The sequence below is a fragment of the Pteropus alecto genome, unplaced genomic scaffold, assembly GCF_000325575.1.
Source record: "Pteropus alecto unplaced genomic scaffold, ASM32557v1 scaffold81, whole genome shotgun sequence".
Taxonomy (NCBI): Eukaryota; Metazoa; Chordata; class Mammalia; order Chiroptera; family Pteropodidae; genus Pteropus; species Pteropus alecto.
Genome location: NW_006433378.1, coordinates 3,242,594 through 3,256,525, shown reverse-complemented (window position 1 = coordinate 3,256,525; position 13,932 = coordinate 3,242,594). Strand labels below are relative to the sequence as shown.

Genomic DNA, 13,932 nt, shown 5'->3' with positions numbered 1-13,932 from the left:
ACTGAATAAAATTAGAATTGAAATGAAATATTGAGAGGGTCCTTGGTTTATCTCATAAAATTGACCCAGAATGACCATCAGTGAGATATAGTCTGGCGAAATTATTGGTCTTCTAAGGAAAGAAAATAATCTTTTAGGCACTTAGAGAAAAAGCCCAAGTCCCTTGTACAGGAAAGAAAGTAATATTGTCTTTAAACTTTTCAACATCAACACTTTCTGCTTGAAGAAAACTGAGAAATATATTTAAGATATTTAGAGAAAGAAAATATGAGGCAAGAATTTTATATCTATACAAGCTGTCATCAACACGCAAGAACTCAGGGAATAGTATTCTTTATGAACCCACTGGAGTAGGGAATTCAGAGAAGCAAAATACTTATGACAAAATGACTGATGATAGGTATATAATTCCTGAATGGCTGCATGCTCTGACAATGTGGATATAGTACAATTGCAAAAAAAGGCCAGAATAAAGAGAGCATATGCAAAATAATTTGTAACACTTTCCAGTAAGAACATTGGTAGTATTGTTTTTGGCTCCTACTTAGTAAAGATGAGTTTCTCTAAGGATAATAACTGCAATGGATTAAAACACATCAAATATATTTAAATCCATGGTTTCTTCCTGATACAAAAATTGGTCATCACTGGAGGATGCTAGGGAATCAACCCTTTATTTTGAAAACTGGTAAATAAAAGCATTTATCATGCCTTTCCTATATAAATTGTAACTCTAGGTAACCAAATAGTAAACGATATGAAGTTTCTCTTTATGGAAATAGTCCATCAAATGACCGAAGAAAGAATAGAATTTGAATATCAACATTTTTTGACAATCCCTAATGAATTATTGAAACTAAACATTGAATGTCAATGACTGTTAGCATCACAGACTGGTAAACGGATATTTAATTCCTGGAAGAACACAACACCATCTATAAAGTAGTATTATCCCCCACCCTCCATCCCCCGCTCCAAAAATTAATGATCAAAGCTGAATGTGAATCATCCTGGAGATACAGGAAGGTACTTTATGTTACAGCCTGCAATCCAATTGCTGGCTGCTCTATTTTTGAGTTTGGAAAAATCTAACTGCTTCTATGTTCTAAATAGTTGGTGGCTGTAAAGCAGTAGCCTTACTGAAGAACGTGCCCTAACCATTTTCCTAGTACGTTCTTCTAAGAATCTTCAACTAGAAAATAGAAGCAAACTCAGCAGCAAAGGTCAGATTAAGAGTGCCATCTTCCAAATGGTCTGAGGCTAGCTATGGGTGAGAGGGATGTAGAATGGAGAAGGCAGTAAATAAATCATAAGCATATACATTAAAAATTATGTCTGGATAAAGTATTTGGCTGTGGTTCTCTCAGTAGACTTGAAGCCTATTAAGTTTGGGGATAACCACATTGCCAACAAATGTCTAAATTATTTAACACAACAGTTTCTGAACTTCAACCCTTAAAATAATCCCATACCTCAAATCTGCACCCACCATGAAGTCAGCTGCAAAAGTTGTACCTCCCCAGGAAAGACATTCTCCCAAATCACACCTTGAATGAAATCTTGAAAGAAAACCAAGAAAATCTTCCTGGCATAATTTATGGAATTTTTTCATTGAGATATTTGATCTACTTTAAATTTATTTTGGGAAAAGGAATGAAGTCTCAACTCCATCTATTGCATAGTTCTTTTCTCCACTAATTTTTGAAATACTACCTTCATAATATATTAAATGTTCATATGTATTTGGGTCTATTTCTGGATTCTTTTCTGTTTCATTTATCTATTTATGTAGCACTACTAAATTTAAAAATGGTACTACAAGGGTGCTTTATTAGTGCATTTAATACATGGAAGTTACTGAAAACCTAAGCATCTGGAATTACAGAAATCAAGAAGCTTGAAGACATAGGAGATCTTTCTAGAATTCTGCCCTTAACTCTACCCTGGACTCAACTCTAACAATTCATGTTCTGGGTGACTTTTAGTTAGTCCAAAATTTCAAATTCCTTGGAAGATCTGACTGGCTCAGCTTAGGCTGGGTATCAATCCCAGATTCAGTCATCTATTTTTGGAGGGACAAGTTTGTTTATTACAGACATGACTACTGGGTGCCAACTCTGTTATCAACGAAAGTTTCCAAAGAAGCATAAAGTGTTGTGAACTGAACAATATTCCAAAAACTGTCTACTCCACTGTGTCCACCCACTCATCTTACATCTGAAGCTTTCCTATCTCTGCGTGATATAACTTTTCCATACAGAATTGCAGCCACCCCTTTCTAATAGGAGATGATGCAAATCGAGTCCCCGTATTGATCTAGAGGCAATGTTACAGGATCAAACAGCTGTCAGCCAAAGATTTCCTAGAGCACACTTACTCTTCCAGTTCAGCCAAAATATCCTTCATGTACTCTACAACCCATGAATTAGCTGGAAAATTTAATCGCCACTAACACATCCTAAATAACAGTGGTTTTCAAACTGGGGTACAAGTACATTTAGAGGTACATAATAACATCCCAAAGGATACTCCAGCATAGACAATTTTGAGGGAATCAATGTTCAAATCCTCAGCTTCAATATGGAGTATTTCTTCTGATCAGCCTGCCTGAGATGTGTTTGAGTGAGAAGACTCTTTCCTCTCTCTGCTTTCCCATCTCCTCTTTTACAATAGACTTTACTTACTTTACAAGCATATTGTTCCCCCATCACAGATCTTACATGGTGCATTTACCAAGGTGTAAAACCCCGAGAGGACCAAACAACAAACTATTTTAGGCCATTGGTGCTGGAGAAGCTATCTTTAATCATGGCATGATAAGAAAGGTTTTGTGTCTTTTACTGTCTAATGCATTTTTCAGTTGGGAGTGAAGCAAGACATTAGAAACAGGTGTATTGGCAAGTGGCACAGCAGGAGAAATGACAGTTTTCCTTCAATGACAGTCTTTTTTATCCCCTGACTCTTGTAAAAGGAGTATTCCTTATGTGAGAGGATTCCTTGAAAACATAGTAAAGATCATTGGCAGGAAATGGGAATTCTGCCACCTTATCACACCCAGGCCACAAACCATAACAAGGCTCTGCGACCTGCAAACTTGGATACTCGAGATTTGACGTGACCAATCTGAGAAACACCCATGTGCTTAGAAGTAAGCTCTCTCATTTGCACTATGCTTGGTTAGCTTGGTGGTTTCTTCCAAGTACTTGTATCTTGACGTATGTGTCAGTTGCATGTTTTTCAAACCTTTGAAAGGAAGCTAAAAATTTTATTTTTACTTCCGAGAAACAAATCAATATTATATCTTCAAAGAAAAGAAATGGACATTGAGGATGAGTTAGTGTTTTACCTTTTGTTGACCACTTATTTAGACTGGTAGAAGAATCATTTCATCAACTTTTTTTTCCCCTCACTTCCTCTTTGATCAGGTTTTTATTCAAAATGATCTGTCCAAAGTGATTTGACCTTTATGGAATAAACAAATTTAAGTTTATGCCACAGGCTTCTTTTTTTCTATGGTGGGTTTCTTTTCTGCGGAATTCTTCTCAGCTGCTGGTTTCTGGGTAGCTGCGGGCTTTTTTTCCCACCAAAGAATTCTTCTGCTTCAAAACGCCAACAGTGTTCTTTCCTTTCTTCCCTACCACAGGCCTCTTACCTGGAACCCCTTTCTCATCTGATTTGGCTTCTGGCACTGCTGCTGCTTTATCCACCCGGAGCTTGTGATTCTCGGCTTGGCGAACAGTGGTGTTCTGGTGCGTGGTCTTTGCATATGGGTTTAGCTTCAACATGATTCTCAGGTTTTCAGTGCATTCTTCTTCAGGCCTCTGTGATGAATCTTCTTGTACGGTGCTCGGAGGGTTCTTTGGGTCTCTGGGTTTTTCAAGGTTCTACTTAGGTCTGTATTGAACATCTTGTATGTGGGAAGGTTGTAGTTACTCTTGAGGAAGCCAGCTTTGCAGCAAGTGCCATACAGATCATCTAACATGCAGGAAGCACTTTCAGTTTAAATGCAGAAATGGCCCGCATGCCTACCAGAAACAAATTTCAAAATGTTCAGTCTGCTTACATTAAGCAGAGTAATTCCAGGGATGTTTCGGAAGGCTTTGATGATACCATTGTCTTCATTATAGGTGATGCAAGGTCCCCTGCTCTGGGTATGATGACGTTTTCTTACTTTGCCCTTGCCAGCTCTCTTTCACTGAGAGTCATAGACCTTTTTGATATCATTCCAGGCCTTAAGTTTCTTAAGAAGCAAAACAGCTGCCTTGATCTTGTTATAGCCTTCAGCTTTATCTTCAATCATTAAAGGAAGCTCAGGAACTTCCTCAATATGATGACCTCTAGACATGAGCAGCACTGGTAAGGCCGAGGCAGCCAGACGAGAGCAGATGGCATATTGCATCTGTGTTGTGTTCTTCACTCTGGGGTAACAACCGTGCCAGGTTTTGCTTGGTACAAACGTGCGGCCCTCATGACACATATTTCCAAAAACACTCTGGCCAGAATGATGAGTCCTATTACCTCGAACTCTGGGAATTTGGGCCACAGCTCTACCGGAACCCCAAGACTCGGCACTGGTATGATGACCTGCTAATTCGCTGACAGCATAGGGCTGCCTATTGTTTTTGTGCCAGTTGATGTGAACGAAGTTCACAATATCTGGTTAAATGGGAGCCTTAAACACAGCAGGCAAAGTAACATTTTTGCCAGATGACTTCCCCTTTTCAGAGTACACCGATGTCAGTGGATGAGCACATGTCACGGCAAAGAGAAGGCCATATTCCTCTCAACTGGTGGCTCCCACAGGAAAAGGTCATTTTCATTAACTTTTAACAAGAGTATTTTTTATGTCAAATCCATATCTATTTTTCTTTGAAGCAAAGGCTACTGCTGGCTGTCACTCATTAAACAATTATCTGCTCATTTATTCCTAAAATATACTAATTAGATTTATATCAACTAACAGGAATATGTTTTGAATTTTACAGAAGTAGTGCATTTAGCAGCAATCACTGAAATGCTTTCTTTAGATCTTTTTTACTAGTAACACAATACCTTCTTTTATTTTGTTGTTAATTTGCACAAAATGGATTAAACTGTACTCTTAGATACCATAGTTATGTTACCCAAATGCAATCAAAACGTAATGCACCAAATTAAATATTTTATTTGACTAAGATTAGTTCTTCTTTTGTAGATGATAATTTGCTGTTCTAATTCTGTCAAATGCATAATTACAAACTTTACCATTTTCGGTGATCAAATAAAATTGCAGATAGAAAGATAGATAGATAGATAGATAATCTACATACATATCTAGTCTCCATACATATCATATCATATTAGAATTCATCTCTTTGTCCATCTAGTACTGTTTTAAGGTACTCTAGACTATCAAATATTGAAATTTGGTATGAATATTGTCAGTAGTCAATGGTAAAAAAATCATAATGTGAAGCTTCCAATTTTATGTGTTGTTTTTAAACCATTTCTGCCCAATTTTAGCTTGAAAAATAAGGTATTTCCCAATAAAATAGATATAATTAATTGTCACTTATTAAGTATTAGTTAAACTTTTTAGGTATGTTTTCCAGAAATGAAAAGTAAATAACTCTAAAAATTGGATATAAAAATTCCTTTGTAAGCCAAGTGTTTTCTAATTCTTTGCTTACTATAAAATTGAAGGAGGACCTAATTATGTTGTCAGTTATTAGATTCTTTAAAACATTTTTGGTGATAGATATCATATGATTTAAAAAAAATAACTCAAAAGTAATTCAAAAAACCCAAATGATACCACTAGAACAAAACTCCATCTATTCCCATCTACTTACTTATATAAATAAGATTTCTCAGGAATGAAATCTGTAAAAATTTAAAAATTGGAATATAACTAATGCTATACCCTGTCTCATTCTACTAATGAGTATTATTCATTCATAAGTTCATAAGCTTTATATTTTTAAAAGCTCTGTTTGATTCAGTAAGAAATGAATATGTAATCAATTTTTTATTTTTATACTTATTCTTTTTCATCAAAATATTTTTAATATATGTTGTTTTTATCATTTGTGTTTACATAATGATTGTAGGGTTGAATCAATCTAGAAGTCTTTTTTTATCCTTAAGGTTTTATATTTACAGAGAATCTAAAAACACCAATTTCAATGTATTTACCTATTTTTGTTAAAGTATGAGAGAATGGTAAATAAAAGACACTTAGCCATAAAAATATAATACACTGCGATAAAATTTTGTGAAGGAAGTAGAATGTAAATCTGAGTTTAAAGAGAAAAAATGATGTAAAACTTTTGACTGTTAAAAAAGAATTTTTCATGTGTTTTTAAATGAATGCTGGTAGTTTTCAAACTGCTGTATTTCTAAGTCTATTGAGTTTATTTAAAAGAATGATATATTTTATTTTTAAATGTCAATATTTATAATAAATCACAAATTATAACTACTGAAGCTTATGCTGAAAAAGCTTTGGTTACTTAAAATTGTACAACAGAGTTTTTCAGAAATTTCTTTGGGGAATTACTGGCAAAGAAGTTCGAAGACTACTGCTATAAACAGCAACATGGAAAAAGGAAGAGGAAAGAGATTAAAGATTTTTGTTTAAATTATGCTAATTCTTAAAAATAATAGAAGAGTTTTAATTATTCAATCATCTGGCATACATTCACTTACCAAGCAGAAGTCTGAAGTCTGAAAGCATCTTTCTTCCCTTTAGATGCATGACCCAGAAATTGAACCCATCACTTTTGGTACCGCCACCCACTAAAACTTAACTCATAGCCATAGGCAGCCACGAGAGAGGCTGGAAATGTAAATCTTATTCTGATGGCCATTTGCCCAACTAAGACAATGCAGTAGAGGCCCTGTTTTCATTTTTACAACTGGTCATGGAACTTTAGTTTGGTATTAATGATTTCCCTTCTTTATCCGTTCCAGTGTTCTGTCCGTAAAGTCAGAGTACATGATAAGAACGATAAGGAGCATTACATCACTGCTTCACATTTTTTTGCCATTAAATAAATTCCTGTTTGGAGCCAATAAGGACTAAGGAAGAATGATGGTGTCTAGGATATTCATTAAGTACACAGATGTTAGTGCTGGCAGAAGAGTGATGAGTAGGGGAAGCCTATTCAAGTGCGGAATTAAGCATCTATTCTTGTTATGGTGTGCATGATGAAAGGGGTCAGATAAAATCATTCTGGCAACAGGTAGCTAGCTATCAGAACCCTAGAGGTATGGTACCATCCTGGTGCTAGGGTTTGCTAACCTGCTGGAAAATAGGTACTCAACAGTGGTGGAGTTGGCCTTTGTGAGGGAAAAATCCCTTACTGAGCTCATGCATATACCATGACTACAAGCAGCTATTGGTACTTTGTTCATTAGAAGGCACAGCCAGCACGTTGAGGAAGAAGGATGACTGACATTCACAGAAACAGTTGTCCTGTACATGTGGTTGTTAAGAGCCTTCCCCTCCCGCCCACTGTAGGCTCGTGTGATAAGTTAAATGGGATATGGATTAGTCAGTGAATCTGTGGTAAAATCAGTTAACAGTGGGTTAAGTAATATAGAAGTTTAACTCTCCTATAATAGTTTATACATAAGCAGTCTCAGGTTAATACAGTATCGGGGATCCAGGTTCATTCTATCTTATGTCTCTGCTGTCTCTTGAATACTGCATGCTTTCATGCTTATGGTGGAAAAGACTCATCACTACATTCACATACCAGACAGAAGTCTGACGTCTGAAGAAGAGAGAGTGAATACTAACTCCCTTCGCTTTCAAGGCATGACTCAAAAGTTGAGTCCATCACTTCCTTCTACTTCGTATCCATTAAACCTTAGTTCAGAGCTGTAAATAGCTGCAAGGCAGGCTGGAAAATTCAGTTCTTCAGTTATTTCAAGGGCTCACTTATCTCATGTGGCTCATAGCTATTCTACTGAACAGTACAGACGGAATATTTACATCCCTTGTAGAAAGTGACATTGAACAGTGCTGCTTTGGATCAAACCACCAGTTTATAGGATGTATGAAAGCTAGAACAAATTAAATTAAATGATGCCTTAAGAAACTACCCAGCCCAATTCTGAATCTGGGGCATTCGATGTGACAAGTGACCAATTTTTTCAATAAGTAAATGATATATAAAAAGGGTTTTAAGAGACATAACAATCAAATGTGATGAGTAATTTTGGATCTTAATTTGAACAAATCAACTATGAAAAGGACAATTTGAAATAGGAAAATATGAATATAGATAGCATATTATGTTATGGGATTGTTAACTTTTAAAGATACAATAATGGCATAGTGTATAAAATAAAATATTTTTCTGTAACAAAGGGATACTGAAATATATGACATTCGCTTTAAAATATTTAAGCAAAAAACAAAAAGAAAAGGAAGGGTATAGGTGAAATGAGATTGGCAAAACTTTAATAATTGCTGAAGTTGTGTGATAGATACATGAGGATTTATTATAATACCCATAATAAAAATAGAAAAAATAAAGGTGGTAGCTGCTAATAAACCCAACCTAATTATTGCTGTGCAGCAACAAAGCCTCAAGTTGCCAAATCTCTACATTTTTCAAGAAAAGTATGTTAATTAATAAAATGCAACTGAGTAAATTTGAAGAGCTTATTGGCTTTTTGAAACAATTCTTGAATCAGGTAGCATCCCATCTAGCAGGTAGAAAGGTACTCCAGAGGTACAAAGTAAAAGGCGTTTATAGGTAGAAGGAAGAAGGGATGAGGAAAAAATGGATTACCTTATCTTCCTTTGGGGATAGAAGGAGTCTGTGTGGCAGATGACATCATGGATACTGATCAGAAAATTCCAGACCGACCAGTTAAGACTACATTTCTAGGAAAGGCTGTAATTACAATTAGGCTAGGTATTAAGTCTGGTGATGTGGGCTTAGCACAAGTGACTTAATTTTGGGCCCGTTGTCTTTTTTTTAATAAGTGAAAACTCCAGAGTTTTTAAAAATACAATCTCTTGGTTTCATAAAACAAAAACAACATGGCCAAACAAAACAAATATGTGGGCTGTAATTTGTCCATGGGCCATCTGTTTCTGGTTTAGGAAAAACTTATTTTGTTAATTAGGTATTTTCTCCCAAATTTAGAGTGTGTTTAAGATTTCAGATAACTCTGGAAACCAGCAGTAATGGTTCAGTGTTGGGACACAGAAATGAGTGACACATTGCTGCCACCCAGATGGAGCTCTAAGGCTCATCAAGGGAAGGGAATGCAATTAAAGGCTTAGAACACAACATAAGTACACGCAGGTAGGAAGAGGCAGAGATGCAGTGTGAGTCCAGCCATAGTGTTATGGGCTGAACTGTGTCTTCCTCAAATTCATATGTTGAAATCTTAACCCCTAATATCTCAAAATGTGACTGTATTTGGAGATAGGAAGTATAAAGTAAATAAATTGAAATGAGCTGTTAGGGTAGACCCTAATCTAATATAACTGATGTCTTTATTAGAAGAAGAGATTAAGACAGACGTTCATGGAGGGAAGACATGCAAAGATGAAGACATGGCAAGAAGACAGCCATCTGCAAGTCAAGGAGAGACGCCTCAGAAGAAATCAAACCGGCCAACACCTTCATCTTGGGCTTCTGGTCTCCAGAATTGAGATAAAATAATTTCTGATGTTTAAGTAACCCAGTCTGTGGTATTTTGTTATGGCAGCTCTTTCAAACTAATATACATGGGAAGCCTTGATTTTGCTTAGAGAAGTCTGTGAGGATTTCATAAAGAAAGTGCTACTCATTATTTGCAATCCAAGTTGTGATTTCCTTGTGTCACTTCAGGAAATTCTTAGGTTCAAGGTGTAGATTCTGCATCTCTAGGCAAAATTATCTCTCCTTTGCTTTAATTGCTTTCTATATGTTTATAACTAAAATCTGTTCCTTAATTCTCATTTTTACTCTATATCTGACCATTCTGCTGGCCACTAGACATGTTCACCTAGAGGTCTCATAAACTCTAAATGAAAATATCTTCCTCTTTTACATACTTCCCAAACATACTCCTCTTGTCTTCTTGCTTACTAGTTATCATTTGTAAAACAGAAAAATGTGGGACTTCGTCTAGATTCTTCCCTCTCCTTTACCTCCACATCTATCTAATCTGTAACTAATTCTAGCTCACCATGCTTCCTAGTAATCCCTTACTGTCTCAGCCCTGCCTCAGTTCAGACTCTCACTATTTCCTCTCTGGATTATTTCTTGGCCTTTTTGGTTTTTCTTTTCCAGTCTTTCTCTATGTTGCCTTGGAGTAATGGAGTAATCTTTAGAAAATGCAAATCTCACAACGCCTCTATTTAAAATCCTCTGGTGATATCTCATCACCCATAGCATAAAAAGAAAAGTCCTATGCCTGGCAAAAACCTTCACCAAGAGGACCCTGCCTACTTTCCTCGGTCTCATTTTCTCACTTCTCCATGTGTACACATCATCATGCCCGACTACTAGGAGTTCCTCAGATAAGCCATTATTCTACATCTCCTTTATGGATCATTCTCTCTTTTTTCTTCCCTGCTCACCTGGGGAGCTCCTGCACATTGTTTTGCAGACTCTGCGTAGTTACCCCCATTTATGGAGCCTTCCTCATCTGCACACTGTTCTTGAAGAAGGATGGTAAAGACCAACCAGCACAGGCAGCTGACAAATGCCTATAAACAGCTCTGCTTAACCGTGCTCTAAAGCCACCCCAGCACCCCTGGGAAAGGGAGAAGTTTAAGAGCTAATACCATATAAAGGCTGAGATTGGTTTCTGTATGAAGAATCTGCTATTCATCTCTTTTGGGCCCAGCAAGAGAGGAGAAAAAGTCTTTAGAAGCAAGATTTCATTATTTCATGCCTTTTGATTTCTCACAAAATCATTTCCTTTTTCTTCTTTTACAATATTTTGCAAAACATTTTTAAACATGCTGACTTGTCACAGCAATGAATGTTAAGTTGAACAAAACAGAAATTGAAATCAATTACTTGTCTTTATGTTTCAAGGCACATAAACCTAAACTGGGTTAAACAATGAAGAGAAGTTAATGATTTCTAAATGGTAACTGAAAAATCTGGCGGTAGGCTAGCTTCAGGTGGGCTAGCCTGTGTCAAGAAGTGCTGAGTCTTTGAGGGAGACCACTGCTCTCGTGGAACTCAGGAAAACAGGTAGATCACAGTGACACCAGCGGCAGACTTCGGTGGCTGACAGCAGCATATGCTCTATGGTGCCTCACTGGGAATCAGTTTAAGAAGCAAGGGTCCTGTAACTCTGTCTTACACCATGGAGAATATAGGGGACATGATGTGCTTCCCAGGACTTTGTCTGCACCTCTTGGCCATGGCTTATAGTCACACACCTCTGGTGGACCCGCAGCCCACCTTGGAGAGAGAAAATCCGGGAAAAGCTCTTGAAAAGAGTATTTACTTGGGTCATTCAGGCAGACACTGAGTTGGATAAAAAAAGACAGTTTGGACTATGTTGACCGGATTGGAATACAATTCAGTTTTTTCTTCTTAACCATTGGGTTGAGGGCTTATTAAAAAGATCAGATCAATTATGGAGAAATCTTTAAAGGCCATATTTTTACTGAACAACTGATCATAAAATGAGAAAAATTTGTGACCACACTGTTAACCTTATTTTACCATTAACAAATAATGTATGTTCATTAAGAAGAATTTTCAAAGTTTAAAAAGAGAGGAAAAATATGGTACCCAAGCACGATCACTATATTTTTATAAATATACTTATAAAAATACTTTCCAGTGTTTTTTCTATGGGTAGTCAAAATCATATTATGTATATAGGATTTTATTTCTTTCTTATTTAATATTATATCAAAGAACTTTTCTTTGTCTCTCTATATATAATTCAAGTGAGTATATATTACTTCATTAATATTCCATTTCATAATACCCCAGAGTTTACCTAACTAATCTTTTAAGCTGTGTTGTATTCCTTAAGAGGAAAAAGTCAAAAATACATTTATGGTGAAACATATGTAAAAAGAACAAAATAATTTTAATTTTTTCATATACTATACAGATCTTTTTCCTGAACTCTATCTTGGTTTATGATGAATCAAGTTGAAACATTGATCCAAAGTATGTAATAAGTTCTTAAAGTGATGTGTCACATACCTCAGCAATGCAGAAATTGTTCATCTGACCAAATTTGGCAGTCAGATCAAAGTGCAGGTTAGAGTTACCTGGTAAATGTAGGCAATGTGTATTCCCAGCTCAGGCCCTCCAGGTTGTTCACTAATTCTTGGACTTAGCATCTTGTCAGTCAGTGGACTGAATATCTGCTCTGGTTTGGTTGTGCAATACTGGCCCAGTCTATACTATAACCTTTCAGACTAACAAGCTCACGGAAAGGATTTGAAAAGACTGAAGAATGCTGGAGCTTTTTTTTTTTTTTTAAAGCACGAACGATCTACCCGAATTGCTTTCCATAAATGAATTTTATAAAGAGAAATATGTGTGTATATAATTTTAATGTGAGTAGCATTTCTTAATTTATTACTCAACAGCATTTCCTTCAGTCTGCACTAGCGTCAGATCTCTTGCCTGACTCCTTTTCCTTGCCAGAGATAAAACCAAGTGGAGAAAACAATGAACATTTTTCATTTCTTTAGCCCAAATGACCTGTATCTTGTATTTCACTCAGCTCTGCATAACTAGTTACACAAATGTGCATATAAAAAATAAAATCGAATGAGGAAAGAGTAGGAACATGTAAAACATTATCTTTCCTTTTACTTGATGAAGCAATCAAGCTATTCTTTAGAAATTTCTCATTGTGGTATAAAGCATATATTATTGCACAGGTATTGTGTTACATTGCTGGTTATGTACATATGTTTAACTGCACATACACAAAAAAATAATAGTTATAAGGTACAACAACATGTAAAAACTGTTCTTAAAATTTGTTTCTGGTAACATAGCCTCTATGTTGTATGAAAGCTAAATTTCATGTTAAAGTATTTCATGTTTTAGCACTGACTAAAATATACTTTATTTCTATTCAAGAAGGGATTCCAAAATGAAAATGTCTACATAATGGTTAAATTTTCCTGCAGGTTAGTTCTGATCCAGTATACAGAGTCCAATTATGGGGAGAATGGGAGCTGTACTTTGGCCAGCTTATTAAGGTCAGCAAAGATAGAATTCTATACGTCTTAATCAAATCTCTTGTGGCTAATTCAGTTCATAAGATTGTGCTTATAAATATTTTATATGTAGCTTCCAGTAATAGTGCTCATTCTATCAATCAATATCAAATTAACCCCAAGATTGCTAAAAACCTGGAATAAAATATAAAATATTGAATTATTCAATTTTAATAGCATAGATAATAAATGTGCATTGCTCTGGAGAAATGACTCTTGATTTTTTTAATGTAAAATTTATGAGACAATTTGAAACAGTGGAGAAAGTTCTGCCATTCCTCTTCCACACTGGAGGAGCAGTGCAGTGAGAACATCATGCATGTGACATCGGTCTACCTATGTCCTATTCCTGAGGCTGCCCAGTCCCAATTTAACTTGAGGAAATTCTATTCAATGTGATGTTGTATAACACTTGAATTTAATAAACATTTAATGAGTAACACACAGTGCCAGGTTGTATTAAAGGGATCCCTTAGTCATTAGGAAAGATAGTTCTAACTCTGGCTTGCTCATGTAAAGGATGAGGGTGTAGAGAGAAGTCTCATAAAGTCTATGCCAGGAAGACAGCCAGGCCTCTCTGAAACTGGAAAGCTGCCAGACATCTTCCTTCTCTTCACTTGACTCACACATCCTCTTCTGTTTTGTCTTCTGTTTCCTTTTTCTCTTTGACTGCATGGCACTCTGGCATATTTCTGCTTTATTCTGCTTTCTGTAAGCCTCCTGTTCAC

The 13,932-nt window shown here is 36.1% G+C and overlaps 1 pseudogene; it reads right to left on the bottom strand.

The window, feature by feature from the left end:
• Positions 1-3,487: 3,487 nt before the first annotated feature.
• Positions 3,488-12,310, bottom strand: LOC102887738 (annotated as a pseudogene).
• Between the last annotated feature and the right edge of the window lie 1,622 nt (positions 12,311-13,932).